Here is an 18,988-nt window from a genome sequence, read left to right on the forward strand (position 1 = left end):
GGGTTTTAATGTGCAACCAGCATGGAGCAGAAGGAAAAGCAGGTCAGTTAGAGGTTTCTTTTGTGAAGTCTTAATTTAAGAGAAATGACTTAATCACATGCCTATAGTCTAATGTGACAGTAGTGAGAGTCCAATTTAGAATGTCTCAATGTTAAAGTAGAAACATTATATTCCTTGGGATGCACAGATAACACCACATGAAACAAAGGGCACATGCAGATAAAGGCAGATCTATACACAATGACTCTGCTAGTGAATTAGACTGACCAGAGCCAGGCAGCTCTAGCTTGGCACATGTTCATCCACGCAATTTCACTACTGCCAAGTTCCTGGCAGGGCTGACCTTGACCAGTCTGGAGAGTCTGACTATCCCTGAAGGAGATCACGTCCCCCATGGAAGAATGCCTGGACTCTCATCTCCAGTGGGCTGCTCACAGGATGGGGAAATACTCCTCTACATTCCTAGACACCTTCAGATGGAGAAACTGGAATGAGTTTAACACATGCCAGCATAGTGGTTTTTAGAAGCCTTCACGACTGGTTAGAGGTAGTTGCCTTTATGAATCTCCCTTCTTCCTGGGCAGAGCACTGCAGTGGTGCAGCCAGTCACAGCCTGCTGGCAGCTTTGCCCTGGTCTCTGACAGCCTGGTGATTGCAGTTGTCCTCCCAGCAGTGATGCCAACAGAGGCAGTGCAATTCCCAGCCACCACATGGGACAAAGACACAGGGACCTCTAAGGGGCTTATTTTTTATAATGACAGCAACAATAACAACAACAAGAAGATTAAAATTTAAAAATAACTGACATTAAATACAAATTTTCATTGACTTTAAATTTCCTTGGGAATTAAATTTTCATTAGCTGAAATAAAAAAAGAGCAAGTGAGGCATTCCTAGAGTATGTGAGATTTAGGCAGGGGGATAGGACACCCATTTTATTCATTTTTAGGATGCTCTTTTATCTGTTGCTGGTGCCAACCAAACAGTTCAATCAAAGTTGCCACTTAACCTAAATAATTACATGGTCTCTTGGTTACTTCCCACAAACACATATTGCAGATCAGTGTTAGAAAGTTGAATATGACTAAATTAGAAGGCCCTCCCTACCATCACCAGCTCCATGACAGATGGGTCACATCCTGCAGGCATCTGAGTACAACTGCCCCACGAGACCTCAAGGATTGCAGCTACACTCACACAAGTTAGAGGCCCATTTTTTGTCCATGTTGTATGAGAATTCACCAGAAATCAGAGGACACATGTATCTCTTATTCCTTTTTCTGGAAATCCCACGTCAGAGCATCAACTCTCGGTTAATGACACATTTTTCATCAAAAGTAGCTAAAAATCAAAAGTGAAGCTAACACTTGTGTGGTGCTGTGCACCTCCAAGCTGGCTGCTGAGCAGCATTGCTGTGTGGAAATTTGGCTGTGACATACACAGTTTACCAAGGATCTCAAGATGGGACCCAGCATTTTTTTATGACAACAGTAGCAATCAATTCCTGGCCCAGGAATCTGGATTTTTTTCCAGTCCAAATCCTTTCTTGCCTGGTAATACACTTAGGATTTAGGAAGGGTTCAGGTTCCATTTTGTGGAGTTCTCTGTCCTTCATGGATTTTGTTGGCACGTGGTCTGGGTTGAATATTGGCTTGCAGCATACAACAGCTGAGCTGTTTGGGTTATTAGATGGTCAGACAGTCAGTAGCTGAAGATTTTTGCTCCATGTTACCCAAAGCATCCAGAATGTGTGAAAATGTCTGGCAGTGCTGCTTTGTGGAGCAGGAAATGAACCAGAAAAGAGCAGGGCTGCTTACAAATAACAAGTATCAGAGAGTACTAATGATCTCCAGCAGCTTGCACACAAAGCAGGTGAGATCTCGTCACAGGCAAACACTTTTCTTGCTTTCCGCTACGATTTGATTTGCACAGGCAACTGTGCCACAGCCCTTTGACAAACCTACTTTTGAATGTATATGCTGATAACAAAGCAAACATGTGAGCAGTGACAGTCTGCAGACCCTGCTGATTCCTGGCTCTTCTGATCTTTCACTGAAAATGTTTTCTCTTCTGATTATGAGGGCACATTTCAAAGACACAGCTTTATGCCTGTTGTCAGACTGAAGCCTTGATGATGAGGTCTTTCCCTGACCAAAGCCACAGGACTAGGTGACACATCAGAGCTACCAGTGAATTGACAGAGATCTAGCTGGGAGTATTAATGCACCCTGATGTAGAGTTCAGATTTTCCTGCTGCTGCTTGCTGTGCTCTGAAGTGACATCAGCTCTTTGGCCTTTGTGGGGTGAAGTCTTTCTGCTGCTGGGAAGTGGAAATTGTCCGGGTAGATACCAGGGTGGAAGCAATGTCATGAGAAGACATGTGAACTTCCATGTGCATCTGTCAGTGAGAGCTGTGACCCTTGCTACCCACTGTCCCCACTGCAGCCTGCAGGCAGCCACTGTGCCTCTGACTCCCCAGGCGGGGAACAGCACCCTGGCAGGAGGGGAGTGGTGTAAAGACTGAATGGTTTTTCCAAGATCTTTCTAGAAAGTCTGCACCTTCCTGAAGTAATTAAGAGCTGTTGTGTTATGATGTGGACTGACTCTTAAAGGAGTTGAGAGGCTAAAGAGACATCCTCCCATTGCATCTTCCTGTGTTCCAGTGAATGGATTTTCCTCCCTGTGGCTGGAGGACACACAGTGATCTGGCTATTAAAGTGACTCTGGTGCTCCTGTCATATGCTTCTTTCTAGATATTAAACATAGCTTACACTACTGATTTTGTTACACAATGGATTGTGCAGGCAAACACACAATTTAGCATAATAAATAAATAGAATAATTTAGGTTGGAAAAGATCTCTAAGCCCAACTGTTAACCCTGCACTGCCAAGTCCACCATTAAATCATTGTTTAAACAGTGATTTTGCAAACCCTCATATTCTGTGACCAGTGGTAAAAGATGCCATTGTCTATCAGCTATCTGTCTGAAATTCTGGGTCCTTCTGGAGTTGATACTTAAAAAGTCTCTTGTGTGAAAGTATGTTCTGGAGGGACCCATGTCCTACCATAGCATTTAATGTCACCTGCAGAGGTTTTAGCTTTCTGAGGTCAAGAAAGATTTTTGTTGTTGTTGTTGTTGTTTTGTTTGTTTTGTTTTTCTTCTTTTAATATGCTCATCTGACAGCAGGTCAGACTGTCCCAAGCCAGGGAGGATGAGCTTCAGGTTGTTGTTGTTTTGTTGTTTAGTTTTGTTTGTTTTGTTTTTCTTCTTTTAATATGCTCATCTGACAGCAGGTCAGACTGTCCCGAGCCAGGGAGGATGAGCTTCAGGTTGTTGTTGTTTTGTTGTTTAGTTTTGTTTGTTTTGTTTTTCTTCTTTTAATATGCTCATCTGACAGCAGGTCAGACTGTCCCCCCGAGCCAGGGAGGATGAGCTTCAGGCTCTAGTCTGGTCATGAGAACACAAACCTTAACATGACCCTTCAGAACCAGTGAATAGACTCTAATTAATTTCATTTACTAGAATAAACACAGACATGATAACATATTAAGCATATGATTGCTGGGAATTATGTTACAGCAGCTGAAGATCTTGCAACTTATCGCTTGACCCTATCAAACACACTCAGTCAGGCCATGCTAATCTATTTTTGTGCAGATGCCTTAGCAATTTTGGTGTGGGGTTTTTTTGAGTTTTTTTTTGCAATGGGTTTGAACTTATCATAGTCTGTGACTCAGATGAGTATGCACCATAAATTCCAGCATACACAATCCTACATGCTTGAAGCATGAAAACAGATTACAGCAGACACAAACCCCTTTAACGTAGATGCAGTAAGGGTCTCAGTCCTTCTGCTCGTCCTGCAAGAGTCACCAAGCCTTAACAGGCTCATTTCTCTCATTCTCTGCTCTCTAATCCACAGTACTGCTGGATTTGTCCTGCATATTGCGAGGAATATTAAGTATATCCATGACTTCAAGACTAAAATCAAGGGTATAGATGTAGGAAGAAGGACAGATAAAATATCTTCACAAAAATCTCTGGATTTTGTAGATTGCTCAGTTCTTCAGGTTGCTATGTCCTGCTGATTGCCTTTCATTAAAACACCCTGGCAGCAAAGTGCCACTAAAAAGGTCTTTGCCACTTCCTATCAAGCTATCATCGAATGGGCAGTTACATTGGAAAATGAGAGCACAGCATGATCCCTTGATGGGCTCACCTAGGGATATTCTCAAAGGATTTTCCTTCCCACATTTTCTGAAGATTAGTATTAACTGATATCAATGATTATTAACGATGAACTCAATGAACGCATTTTTTGAAAGAAAAGCACAAGATGTTTAGCTACAGCAATGACACAGGGCACAGATTTCACACCATTGGTCTGCAGATGGCTGGGTGAGCCTGTACTGCTGGGGAGCAACGTCTTGATTTGATTTCTGCAACAGCAGCAGCATAAATCTCCAACTGCTGTCTAAGACCCTAAGTCCATTCACTCTAGCAGACCCATTTCATTGCCTGGCTTTTGGCCAAATCTGTCATGGGGAAGAATCATGTTGTAATGCAATAGCATCCTGACTCTGCAGGATACTGTTTGATCTTGCCTGTATAGATGGGGCTGTGTCCTTGCTATGACAGCATTATGGCAATGTGCTGCAACCCTTTGAAGATCAGGGGTTTTCTTCATTGTTGTAAGTTGTACTCCTTGCTGGAAGGAGACCCACCCTGAGTGGAGACAGAGAAATCTTGGGAAAAGCAGAACTAAATTAGGGAACACCTTCTCATAAATCTCTGTCCTCTGAAGAACAAGAGAAAATTTTGCCAATGCGCTTTGCATTCTGGCCCAATGGTGATGACAGCTAACAGACGCTTCTTTCTCCACTTCCCTTCCAGACACATCTGCTGGGTCCTTTGAACCTACAGCCTGCCTCCTCCTAGTGCTCTGGATCAGCAGCTGGTGGCTTTTCCCTAGATTCACCCTCTGGTGTGATGGATGTACCAAGGCTTTCTCTCTCCTGGTACCCAGGACACAGGAATTTGTATATATCCTTTAGTTACAATTCCTCATAACCAAGGAAAAGATGGGGATATTAATAGTTTCTTTTATTCAAGAAATGTGGGTGAAAGTATTGAGGTGATTTGTGAAGGCAGGTGAACTCCAGTCATTGAAGAGACCTGTAACACTTTACGGCTTCCTCAAGGCTACAAAGCCAAGGGACTCGAGCTCAAGTCCAGGTCTCAGCTAGGGATACTTCCATAGCATCTGTACACCAACACTCACAGTCTGTAAAAACAGGGTACCCACCACTTCACCCCTTCCTGAGGTTTGATTGTTATTTTTAGAATGGAACAATGGAAAACCAAAGCCTCAACTCCTTCCCAAAGCTGCCTTTATCTTGCATCCTGCCTTTGAGTTTGCTGAGCTGCTCTAGCCTTTCTCTTCCAGAGGAAGTACAGGGCCATGTGTTTCAATGAACTGTCACTGTTTGCCTTATAAGAGGTGAATTTATGCCCCTTTACTCCATTTCAGACCAACAGTGCTTGCTAAGGCAAGCTTGAAGATTCAGGAGGCAGAATCACACGTTCCCTATCGGAGCTACCAAAGACATCAGAAACCCTCACCTGCATGTTCACAGGGAGTTTTCAGGTGCACATGACAACTGAGGAGGCTCAGAGTGATGGTAACTCATGTGTGGGTGTCTGTGGCCTCAGAGGGAGCTTTCAGCCCTTTGCCCCTCTCAGCTTTTTGTCCATTGCCAACCCAACAAGGAGTTGCAAATGGTTTTCCATGCGCTGGTGCCTTGTCAGCCCTCTACAGCTCCAGTGCCAGATCTGCCCTCAAAAGCAGAGTGGTCTTTCTGTTGAGATCTGTTGGAATACCTGAGTTTGGAATATGGGGTGTGTTAGCAGCCTGGTAGCGCCTGCTAGTGTGATAACATCCCTCTTAGGCAAAAGACTTGTCTCCATGGTCTCCATTTATAGCTGAACAGGTGGGAAACCTGAATGCCAGACTTTCTTTTCACAAATATTTCAGTCTCATTCAAAAGATGGTGTTCTGTGCAAAGCAATGAAAGACGAAGATGCTACATTAGATTTACCTGTGAAGAAGACCCTGAAAAGATCACAAAAATTGAGAAAGATAATTCTGTAAAAACAATTTTGTATCAAAGCAAATGATGCTCTGACCATCAAGATTTTCTTCCTGTCAAATTTTGCTTCTGTGATGTCTACTAAGCCTTGTGGCTCTGCTGATCTCAGTTAGGAAACTCAGTCATCTTTTGGACACCATTTCAGCCAGTGCTTGAAATACCTCAATATTTTGGAAATTTCTCTATCACTCTTATTAATTTCATAGAAACTGTCATGGGAGTTAAAAAACACTGGCAAATCAGAAAAAAAATTAAAATAGAGGAGGTAAAAACAACTTGCCAGAAGTTAAACAGACAAGCTAAAAAAACACTTTTGAAAAAATACTTTTAAAAAATTAATTAGAAGTGCCCATTGCAGTTAATCCCCCTTTCATATCCCAATATCTTAGCTGTTTTTTGCCTGTGTAATGGAATATCTACATTTTTAAATGCCAGTGAAGTTTAACAACTCTTAGTCACAGGGAGTTGCAGGCGATTAATAATGATTCTGGCATAGTGAAAGCTTCCTCTTACAAGTATTTTCACTTTTTTCCATCATTAATCTTGGATGATCTGTCCACATCTCTTTCTTTATCATCTCTCTTCCAGGAGCCGGTCTTCCCCAAAGCAGCTCAGCAGTTGTGTGGGCTGCTTGATCTGGCTGCAGTGGGGAGGGCAGGGCTGCACAGTGTTCTGAATCCTTATCGTGTGTCTGCTGCAGGGAACCCCCATCTCATCTGGTGTCATTTGTTTCGTCATCTTCTGGGTGGCTGATCAAACCCCTCCCCAGCTGGGCATTGTTTCGGTAAATTAAGTCAGGAACCAAATTCCCCAAGGTGTGGAGGTACGTGGAGCTCGTTCATGGTGACATGTTAAACTTGCTCATCTCTAGCTCTTTCTCAGAAGCAGAGAGGAGCAGCTCATTGAAGCAAAATCTAAAAGGGCTTTGTAAAATATTTTTTTTCTTACTTTCTGTCTTTCTCTGTTCCTACAGAAACCAGGAGCCCCACTGATATTTATTTCCCCATTTCCCTCTCACCTTCTTGATGAGGGATAATCACCCAAGCAGTGCCTTGTGTGGTGCGGGGTTAGGCTTGTCTCCCTGTACATGCCACAAAAGGGGCTCACAGGCATCTCTACAGGGTATAAATAGCCCTGAGGCCATACTTTAATGCCAGCACTCTTTCTGCTTGTGTTTCTTGACTATATGAGCACCTGCCTCTGACTCGGCCCATGTAGGTCTCCAGGTAAGTCCTGGAGGTTTGGGGGAACCCTTCCCCACAGGGTGTATGGGCTTCAGCACTTTATGCCTGGCCAAAACCTTCTATGTCCATAGGCTGAGTCTTCATATGACCTCTGCTTAGCAGGCCAAGCTGCTGGAGCTCCTTTCTAGGAAAGCCCATTGCTGTTCAGCACAGGAGTAGATGGAATGTGAAAACCTGAGCTTAGACCAAGGTCCTGAGAGTGATTTTCACACTCTGGGCTGAATCTATTTGGTAATTCAGACATCAGGCATGGGATGATCCTTTCCTCCTGGTCCCGGGTGTCCTTGGGTGCCCTTGGGTTGGGTGGACCCAGCCAAGTGCACTCTTCACTGCAGGCTCTGCTCCCTTTCACCTCCACCCAAGACAGGCTGGAGGAGAGCAAGAGAAGCCTTTCCCTGCGGTGGGGTGTCCCATCGACACGGGGCACGGCCAGGGATAGTTAGTCAGAAACCGCTGGAAATGGAGCAACCTGGGAGGAATCTGCTCCCTCTCACAGCTGCTATTGCCTAACGTGGGCTTTGCACAACTCAGTAATTGCTTCCAAGTGACTCACAGCCGAGCTGGTGAGGAAAGCTCACGTCAGGAAGGGCGTGCGGCTCCTGCGTCGGGGACACGACAGCAGAGGTGGCAAAGGAGCCGGGCAGAGAACAGCGAGAGGGGATTCTGCACCGAGTGTCTGTCACAGGGAGAGCCCTGAGTGAGAAACACAGCCAGACCCTCCCTGTTCTGTGAGGGAAACGCAGCAGATCCCTTTCTCCACACTGTGTGTGGAGGGCTCGCTCCTCTGGCCAGAGAGGGCACTCTGAGTGCAGATATTTCAAGAGATCTGCAGATGCAAGTGATAGCATGGCTGATTGTAAACTATTACTAATATTAACTAAGAGCGTTGCTTACCTTTGATCTAAGCTGTGAATATTACATGAGCTCAAATCAACTGTATTTGAGAATATTTGAAATCTGTTAAAAACAGACTCACACTTGTTTCTTTGTCTGGTGCCACTGGCCAATAACATTATCAGTGCTTAATATTGTATCCATTAAAAAGGGGGTAAGTGACAACATAAAGGCAAGAACAACATGAATTCAGTCTTTATTTACACAGGCAAACATTAGGATTTACTCATTCTTGGTCTGCATTTGTTGTAGCCCTGCTTTAAGCTGACAGCCAGAGTGAAACCAGGTTTCAGATGCACCGTGGTTGCCTTACAGCTATAATGTAACAGTTTTGAGTGAGATGAGTTTTGAGATACAGGATTTTTTTGCACTAGAGTTGTAATTTCTGACACTACTCTTTCCAGAGATTTATAATATCAGCGGGATGGTGTTTCTTTCTTCTCTTTTACTTTTTTTTCTTTCTTTTTTTTTAAACTGATTTATATATGAATGAGGCAGTGCCCTTTTATTTTCTGTTCTTTTTGCTACAGCTCACTGGCTGCTTCCCTTTTTTCCCAGCCTTGTAGTATTTCCACCCTCCTCTCCCTTCCCCCAGTCTGCCACAGTGTCAGTGAGAAACAAAACTGCTGAAACCTGAGCTTTCTGGCTAGAGAAGATGAAGAATGAGAGGAGGTGGTAATTAAACCCTCCCCCATATTATTCATGCAAAGGAATTGTCTTTGAACACCACTTCATCCTGGGAGCCTCTCTGAGTTCAAAGAGAAAGTTGAGTTGTTGTCATTCTGGGGCCATAATCTAATCACGGTGTCCCCCTTTGATTTAAAAATCTTCTTAGGAGGTAGCAAATATCTCTCCCTGTCTACCCTTTTATATTTTATTTTTAATTTTTAGTTTTAAGAAGGTGGTTCTTGTTGTTTTGGTATTTTTCTTGTAGTGCAGAGTTTTATCACCGAAGTTAGGCTTGTCTCTGTCACTGGCAATGGTTTAAGAAATCTAAACCTTTAGCAGTATCAAGAACAGAAACATTTTCCTCTCTGCAATTGCAGACAATTCTGTGTATGCAGGATAAGACAAAAAGGCTCCCCAAGAGCCTCCATCTTCCAAGGTATTTCCAGATTCATGCTTTCAGAAGCAGCTCTGGTATGAGTGGTGTTTCTTGGGACAGGCATCTACCATCTACTGGGATAGATCTACCATTTTTAATCTCTTGGCAGATAAAGAGCACTGACTCTGTTTCTTCATCCTTTTCTTGCCCTCTTTGCTCTGAAGAAGCCCAGCAAAACATCTCTAAACATCAGTCCATTTCCACACAGACCATAAATGCTGCCACTGACACACAACTGTGTGCCCACACATAGAAAATAGGAAAATATCATCTTAGCAGTCTTTTTCTTTTCAAGGTTATTCATGATATGATTCTCTGATACACACATTTAACATGTTTTGTGTTTTTCCTGGTGAGGGCTGTTCTGCATCAGCGACTTGAAGGAGATAAAGATCATCCATTATGGTTTCTGAGATTTTCAAGGGAAAGGTCCAGTATTACTCAAGGGGTTGGTGAGACAGGGCCTATTCCTACTTCCACCAGTAATGTTGCTCCAGGTAATGTCCACCCTTGATGTCAGAATTTATTAGGTCTGTTCAGGGCACACATACTTGTTCGAGGTGCTCCTGCAGATTCTTGCAAAGTTCAGTCTGCAGATAAATAAAGGCAAAATTAAGCTATGGTCACTGCAGGCTGGGGTGTTTTTGAGGACATGCAAGTATTTGCATGGTGAATTTTGGCTCCTTGGCAGTATAGTGATGCTGAGGAATTGCCTGTCCAATTGTAAGCATGAACACCTGCCCTGTGTGTCTCATCTGAGACAAGATGTCAGGACATCTGAACACTGCCCTTTAATTCTACTATAAAAATGTAAAAAAAAAAAAAAGGATACTTTTGTTGTGGATAATAAAAAAATTTCAGAAAAAAATCAATAATAAGAAAAGTAATGACATAAAGTAGATTTCCCTGTGAGTTTAGGGCTTTCAACACATGGTGTCATTTCAAAAACACCAAATGCTAGTAGCTGCCCTTAAGCCCATATGGCTCTGCTCAGCAGACACACTTGAAAAATCCTTACCCTTTCTTTAGATATCTAAATATACACCTGTCACACTTATTTTTAACATCTTGTCTTAGATTTTTGGTTCCCACAATTTTTAGATACATATTTACAGAAGAATGATAACTTCTTTCAATCTATATCTGGTCAAATCTCTTTTGTGCTGCTTATATAATTATCATTTTAGAAGTGGCTAAGTATTTTTTGCATATACTTCTCATGTTTGAGTTCATCTCTGCTAACTTTGTGTATCTAAGTATTGGATATTGAGCTCAAGATGGTCACTTAGATTCTCTTATTTTCAACAGAGAAACATAGGCACTGACAATGGCTGTTCATCCCTTCCTAAGGTTGCTTGGATAACTATTTCGTGAGGAATCTGTAGTGATAATTTTAAGGTGCCTAATTCTTAGGCAGCTAAATGAGAAGCTTATCCTTCATACCATTGGCTTTCACAGCAACCAAATCTGTTTCATTAAGAACTGATGTTTAGCTAAAATGCTGCATAATTGTTGCATAAACTGTCTGATATTCCCAAATGCCAGTGGGGCACGGCTGATAAATCTCTGCCTTGTTTCCTGCTTCCCATGGGAAAGTGGCCAGGCTGAACACTGGCTGGTTTTGAATCAGAGCAGCAAGGAGGGAAGAGAAGATCACCTGAGAGATGCCTCCCTCTGTGTAAATGTGTATTCAAATACATAAGGTAATATGAAGGTGAGCAGATTTTGCAGCAGTCTAGTTAGGGATAGTATTTGTATTTTTTAGATAAGCCCCTTCATATAGCTGAATAGCTCTTTTTTTCTGGCAAATGGATAAAGCTTGTCTTTTTGTGTGAAATACACCATAACTTGCACAATGGGGTGAAAATCTCATAAACAGACAGTTGAGAGAAAGTAGCTGTCTTTTGCTAAACAGATGTGGGTTCAATTTCAGATGTCAACAATAAAAAAATAAATGCTTGACTACGGGAAAATAAATAACTGAACAATAACATGGAAATTAATAATTTTCTGTAAATTAAGCCAGGCTGTTAGAATCACAGATTCTGCATTTAGTAACAGATATTGCAATTCTGTGGAAGTTGGTTCCTTTTCTTAGGTGATGTTTATCTGCACAAAATACACATGGAAGGATACCAAAGTGTAGTTCTTGAATATCTCTGTAATTTTATGTTGATCCGTTTGCAGAAAAATTCAGGATGCCCTGACCTAATCTGAATGAACTCAGGCTACATAAAATCACATCAATATCCACAGTAGAAAAAGCAGTATTCTGTTTAGAATAAAACCAAACCACAACCAAACCACCCCACTATAACCCCTACCCCAGATTTCTGGTTTCCATTCATAAAAGCCAATTGAATGAATAGACCAGGATATTGAGGTGGCTTCCTGAGCCACACTTCCAGCATAACATGACAAAGGCTGAATTTGTGTTTGGAATTGACAGATTCAGTGACTCCTAGTCAAAGTTATGGGTCTGGTTCCTTAAAATGACCAACACAACTATGATCAGCAATTGCATCAACATTAGACAATTTTGTAATATGTAATGTGGTTTACATCTGTGGCTAGAAGACAGGAAAAACTAATTTAATAGTCATTGCTTTTTTTTAAGATAAAAAGCAATGTAACAGCCTTAAACAAAAAAAAAGACCCCAAACCACTTATCTTTACAATTGTGTTTATTTGTTTCAAGAACAAATACAAGATGGCTAGATCTTACCATTATTTTTGCTGACATATATTGGGTGTGTTTCCTTTGTGCTCCACTGTTTGTGATTAACACTGCCATAAAGAAAGCAAAACCATGATTATAACTACTGAAACTGGAGAAGAAAATATTTCCTGATTGAAATAAGGAGAAAGTTTCACAACACACCATGGCAATTCATTGTGTAACTTGGTACAAGCAGCTTTAAATTTGAGTGGAAGCTTGTGGGGCTCTTAATTGAATTATTCATTAATATTTGTCATCTACAAAATGAGTTTACTCTCTTTGAAGTCTTTGGACTCTTGTAGATTTTTGTGGTAAGAATCATCTTTATGGTGTTGGTCATTTAATTAGTCAATGATGTATTGGGAAGCCAATGTTATGTCACATCCCCATCTGCTTTCATTACTGGCATCTGTGATGATCTTTCCTTTCATGGTCTGAGGTCAGCCTTGGTGTCTTGCCTTGTGGATGCCCACCCTTCCTCTGAAATTCCTTGAACCCTACTGTCACCTTCCTTCTGATGCTTTTAATTTCCATTTGCATTTTTCTGCCCACTGACATTTAGTGACAGGTGTCCTTCAGTGGACCTTGTCTGTGCTGGTAACAAAGGGCTGTGGGTATTTTAAGGTGTGTCCTCATTTACACAAACAGCTGTGTTTTGCATCTCTTTCAACAGAAAAAATTACCCCAAATTCCAGCATTTAATGGCAGCATATGGAGACTCACTTGGATGCTTTGGCCAGCCTGAGTGTCCATATTATCTTAGTGACAAGAATTCCTTACTTATCTCCAAGGATTCATAGGCTCCTAGGAAAGATGTTCAAATTTTAGCCATTTGACTTTAGCAGGTTTGGTTCGCATGCAGTCAAAGCCCAGGAGTATTGCTTTGAATGTTTAACTAGAAGCAAGAGCCAGATAAACACAGAGCAGAAGGCCAATGAGATCCTATTGTAAGTCCATCAAGCAAACATAAACCCCTCCCTAACCATCAGCCTGATTCCAAAAATGTGCTTAATGGAAGATTCATGTGCCAAAGGGCTCCTGTTACTGGACAGTGCGGAGCTGAGGTATTATTGAATCCTGTGTCTTTCTCTGCATTTCCAGCTATGTGACTGGAGCCCATGTCCTCCCCTGCTCTGTCCCAGTAGCTGCAGAAACCAATGGAAATATAATTGAACATGTGAGATTCAGTTAATTCAGTTATTCAAAGCATGTGGCTGCACTATCTTCCAAGACACCCTCCAGCCAAGCAACACTTAGCTTGGCCATAGCTAAACAATGTTCTAAAATTCTCTTCTGAGGTCAGCAGCTCTGATAGGACTGGGGAGTGCAATTGCTGCAGGCCTGGGTGAGCACATTTCATGCAGGGCTCAGAAACGCCGCTGCCGAGGCTGCTGCTGCTGCTTGGAGAGAGCCCATCCAGGCTCCTTCTTAAAAAGTCACAGATATCCACTGGAAAATCCTTGATATTTATTTTTGGATACAGGGCTAAACCCCGGCTTTGTAGAGGTGAGGAGAGTTTCCATTGATTAGATTAGAGCCCAGACTTCTTTTTCCAGCTTGATTTCTAGCTGATCCCTGTCTCAATCTGTTTCCTGAAGGAGTGGCAAGGAGAGTTTTGCTTTTTATGTTCACCAAAGGCAGGGTCTGAGGCTGGGAATCAGCCTTAGCTACCACCATTGCACCAACTGAGTGATTAACAGGAATTTGATAGTGGCACACTCTGAATACAGACAGTATAGATTTGAATTCTGGGTAGCTGCAGATTACTAATCTCTGCAGCTGCTGCTGAAAAATCTGATCAGCTTCCTCACCAGAAGGAAACACAATTACTCAAATGGATTAAGTTTCTAATATTTTATTTTTAATTTCTTCTCTTATTACTATGTGCAAAATAAGAATACCCAGCTCATCTCACCTTTTCTGGGTGTAGATTTTCATCCTTCTCCCAGGAAGGTCAGGTTTACCCCCTTTGCAGATGGGGAAACTGAGTCATAGGGAGAGGTGTCTGAGGTCATTAAGAAGCAAATGGAAAAACTGTTGTGCAAGCTGGTCAACGGGTCTCTGGAGTCCCTGCCCATTTGCTTGCTCCCTTAAATGTCAGTCCCACAGGGTTTAAACTAAAACTAATGGTGATAAATAGGAAACTCCCCACTGATTTAGATTGTCTTTGAAATCAACATACATTCTCTCTCTCTCTCTCTCTCTCTCTCTCTCTCTCTCTCTCTCTCTCTCTCTCTGTATATAAATATATGTATATTTGTGGAAGGATATATATATATATATCCTTGATCTTATCTACAAATTTTTAGATTGACACAGCAATTAAAGTCATGAGTCAACAATAACATTATCATCACTGCTGCAGGATGACTGGTGGGCTGATTAAACACACCCAGAGGGGAGTTTGCCCAGTGAAACATGCAGAGTCCATTGCCATGGATCCAGATGTCAAGCAGACTGGCCAGACCTGGAAGTCTGCTGCACTGGAACATTGAAAGGTTTCCCCTGGCTGGATGGGGCCCATGAGATGGGTCCAGATGTGTGGAATTCATGAACTACAGCACACCACCAGAGACAAGTTACCTTCCAAGCCCAGTACTGTATCTTGTGTTCTTCCTCACACCTCACAGATTTCTGCTGTCCCAGATTACAAGGATTCTTCTGCTTGACTGTGGGAAATCTCTGAAGTCTGTGACGAGGTCAGGGCTGGGCAGCATGCAGGCATGCCCTCCATGGAGGGCTCACTCCCCCTGGCATCAATATGGCACTCCATCCTACTCCCAGCTCCCATATCCCAACCAACATGCACTTTGCAAGTGTTCAGTGTGCCTCAGGTGGGTCTAACCAGCTGGATGGGACACAGAAGCTCCCAGAAAGGACACAGTGCTATAAATGAGGCAGTACCACTTGGAGTTTGAGCAGGTTTTTGTCTGGTTTTCCTTTCCTCTGAGTGAAGTATCACCTAAAACCTTGAACTGCCCAGGTGGCTGAGGTATCACCAAGTGTCTGGGTGTCTGTGGGTGCTGTTCTTTAGCTGGCTGTTCACTATGGGAATGATCATTGTCACCACTGAGCTTCCCAACTCTGACATCCAGGATAGTGCCTGGGGTCCCAGTGAGGCTCCAAGAGCAAGGCAAGCACGGTGTCTTTCCAAGGTCTGGGTGGGAAGCAGAACTGGCAATGCTTTGGCCTGCTCCCTGGGTCTGCTCACTCCTCTTCCTCTGCCCATTCTCGCTCAGTGCTCCTCTAAGTACTTTCTGTAAGACAAGGGAGCAATACAGCTCCAGTGAGCCCCACACCTTTGTAAAACTATTTTAAAAGTTTTTATTTCCTGAATGTAAGAACTCAAGCCTTCCAAGTCACATGTGTGCTACTAATCAACATTTTCCTGCCCTGCCTGCTTAAACTTCCACTAACTCATCCTGAGTCCCCCATTAAAGATATGATAACATTTTGTATCCAATTTCCCCTATAATTAGATGCACAAACACTGTTAGTCTTGCTGAGAATGAGACTATCAGTAACAAAACACTCCATCAACTTCCAGCGCTTTAACAAGATCCCCCTTTTTTATTTTATCAGTCTGATGTGAATCCCTCTGATCAGGTGTTAACAAGCCAGGCTATTTTCCCTCGATAATCCTCTAGCACTATAAATATATACTCACTACTCAGACATCAAATCACATGGACTCTAAGGGCTTTTAGGTTTCCCACTCCTACCACATTTTTATAAATCTTTGTTTTTCAAATCTTTCATATTAGTTGTTCATAATAGCAGCATCAGTATCATATCTGGGAAGGAAAAAATAGTTGGCTTTAAAAGACTTTCCTTTTTAAGGAAAGTTTGTTTATGTTCCTACATGTAGTAAGGAATTTATTTGATTTATATTATGTTATCCATAGACCTAAATTTTTATGGATATTATCAGTGATCCACAATTATCTGTCCAGTACATCTCATTTTTGCTTGATGGTAAAGCATCTTTGGTGATCATAACCATACAGCAGACAAGAGCTGAATTCTGATTTGCCCTTGGAAAAGACACCTCACCTTCCTGCACTTATTGCTCACCTGGAATGGCTGTGGTCTTCTTGAATATACCAGCATCTCTTTTTGCCCTTCTGTGAGATTCCAAAAACAGAAATGGGAATTGGACAGATGTCCAGTAACTGAAGAGCCCTGAGGAAAAGAAACCAAAACGAACAAATGCCCCTCCCTCCCAAAATGGTATAAAGAGACAATATATTTATTTTCTAAATTTGTATAAGAACACAATTAACTCTTGCTTCATGATGCAGTTTCTTAGTTGGTTTTAAGAATGTTATCGTAACCTGGGGAGAAAAGGCAAATAATGATATGGGCAGGAATTATGATCTGTACTGCCCAAATTTTCAGTCAAAATCTTTTGGGATAGTACACAACAAAGTTTCTAATATTTTCTCTACCACCTTTTTTTCTATAACTTTGTAAAAAGCTGTAAATAATTTTAATGCTGATTTTTCCCATAGAAGTCAGTAAGTCAAGGCCATAATACTTGAAATCTAGAGTGACTATTTAATTGCTTAATTTAAATATTTAATATTCAAGCCAAATATTGAAATTAAATTGAATTAAATATTGAATGTTGCACAGGAAAATGTCTACATCAATACTTACACCTTTCTGGCCTTGTATTGCATCAAACTCCTTAGAAACTGTTCCCAGAGCAACACCAGCACTTCCCAGGAGCTCAGTATGGGAGGGATGGAGCACCTCTTCTACAAAGATAGGCTGAGAGGGCTGGGATTTTTCAGCCTGAAGAAAAGAAGGCTTTGGGGACACCTCATTGCAGGACCTAAAGGGGATTTAGAAAAAGAAGGGAGAGGGTTTTGGGGTTTTTTTTGTGTTTTGTTTTGTTTTGTTTTGTTTTGTTGTTTTTTTGTTTGTTTTTTTTTTTGGGGAAGACAGCGACAGGACAAGAGGCAATTATTTTAAACAGAGAGAGCAGGGTTAAATTAAATATTAGGAAGAAATTATTTACTCAGAGGGTGATGAAGCACTGGAACAAGTTGCCCACAGAAGCTGGGATTATCCCATATCTGGAAGCATTCAAGACAAGTTTGAATGGGGCCCTGAGCAACCTGACCTAGCAGTTGGCATCCCTGCCCATGGCAGAGAGGATGGAACTTGCTGGTAATTTATATAAAAAAAAACCAAAACAGCCAGATAATGAATGATGGAACTGTCTCCAGCAAAACAGTAACACAACTTACTTCTCTGATGACACATGATTGTCCTGCCCTTTCTGTGAAAAAAATTGCCCTGCCGTATTACTTAATTTTCTTACTGTTAAACCATCTTGAACAAAGAGTGGTGTTGGTATTGAGCATCCTCTGTAAAGATTATTTTACAGATTCTGCCAAATGCTTTTTTCCTTCTCTGTCATTTTTAAAGGGTTTTTATTTTCTTCTGGTGTTTCCGTTTGAAATTTAACCCAGGAAACTTCCACTGCCAAGCAAAACAAAAATAAAGCAGAAACAGGATCAATAAGTAAAGAATTATGCAATACACTGATGCCAATCAACATGTCTATTGCTTTTGCATGGCTGGGTTTGGTAGCTGGGTCTCTATGGGGTGGCTTTTCTAAGAAGCTGACAAAAGCTTCCCCAGTGTCCAGCAGAGCTGATCCCAGCCAGCTCCAGGGTGGATCTGCTGCTGGCCAAGGCTGAGCCCGTCAACTGTGGTTGCACTGCCTCTTTAGAAGGCAAATTAAAAGTTATTGTACAGAAGTAATTGCAGCCAAAGATTGGAGTGAGAATATGTGAGAGAAACAGCCCTGCAGTCCCCAAGGTCTGAGGAAGGAGAGGCAGGAGGTGCTCCAGGGGCTGGAGCAGAGATTCCCCTGCAGCCTCTGGTGAGGCAGCTGTGCCCCTGCAGCCCATGGAGGATCACAGGGATGCAGAGATCCACCTGCAGCCCATGGAGGATCCATCCATACCAGAAGAGGTGGGTGCCTGATAGAAGGTTGTGAACCTGTGGGAAAAAGGCTCCTGACAGGGACCCTTGGAGAGAAGGGTCCACGCTGGAGCAGGTTTGGTGGCAGGACTTGTGACCTTGTGGGGGATCCATTCAGGAACAGCCTGTTCCTGAAGGACTGCGCCCTGTGGAAAGGGAGCCACACTGGAGCAGTTCATGAAGATCTGCAGCCCATGGGATGGACTCACATTGGAGAAGTTGCTGAAGAACTGTTTCCCATGGGAGAATCTCCTCTCCATAGCAAGGGAAGGACTCCTGTCCCTGAGCAGCAGCAGAAACAACCTGTGACAAACTGTGTAACACTCATTCCCTGTCTCCCTGCACCTCTGAGGGGGAGGAGGTAGAGCTGAGAAGGAGGTAGGGATGGGGGAAAGATTTTTTTCAAGATTTGTTTTATTTCTTGTTATTCTGCTTTGATTTTGATTAGCAATAAATTCAACTTTTTTCCCCCATTCAAGTCTGTTTTGATGTGATGATATTTGGTGAGTGATCTCTCCTGGTCCTTATCTCAGTAATGTTTGTTGTATTTTCTCCTGTTCGCTTGTGGAGGGGAGTGAAGCAGCTTTGGTGGGCATGTGGCATCCACTCTGGTCACCATAAATGATTTTGTGGAAAAAAGATTTTCTACTGTTTTGCTTTTTCAGGAAATCACATAGAGGTTAATAAGCATTCAGATTTAGCATAGGTATATTCCTGCAAAGTCACTTGGTTTAGCACCATGGCAGTTAAAGTTAGTATAGCACGCACTAAATGGATTAAGAGCTGGCCAGCTGGCAGATTTCAAAAAGTATTTGTTGATGGCGAATTGTTACCAAATGGATGTGTTTCTCATGGAAATTCCCCAGTGGGCTGTTCT

This window comes from Camarhynchus parvulus, chromosome 2 (genome assembly GCF_901933205.1).
Source record: "Camarhynchus parvulus chromosome 2, STF_HiC, whole genome shotgun sequence".
NCBI classification, from domain to species: Eukaryota; Metazoa; Chordata; class Aves; order Passeriformes; family Thraupidae; genus Camarhynchus; species Camarhynchus parvulus.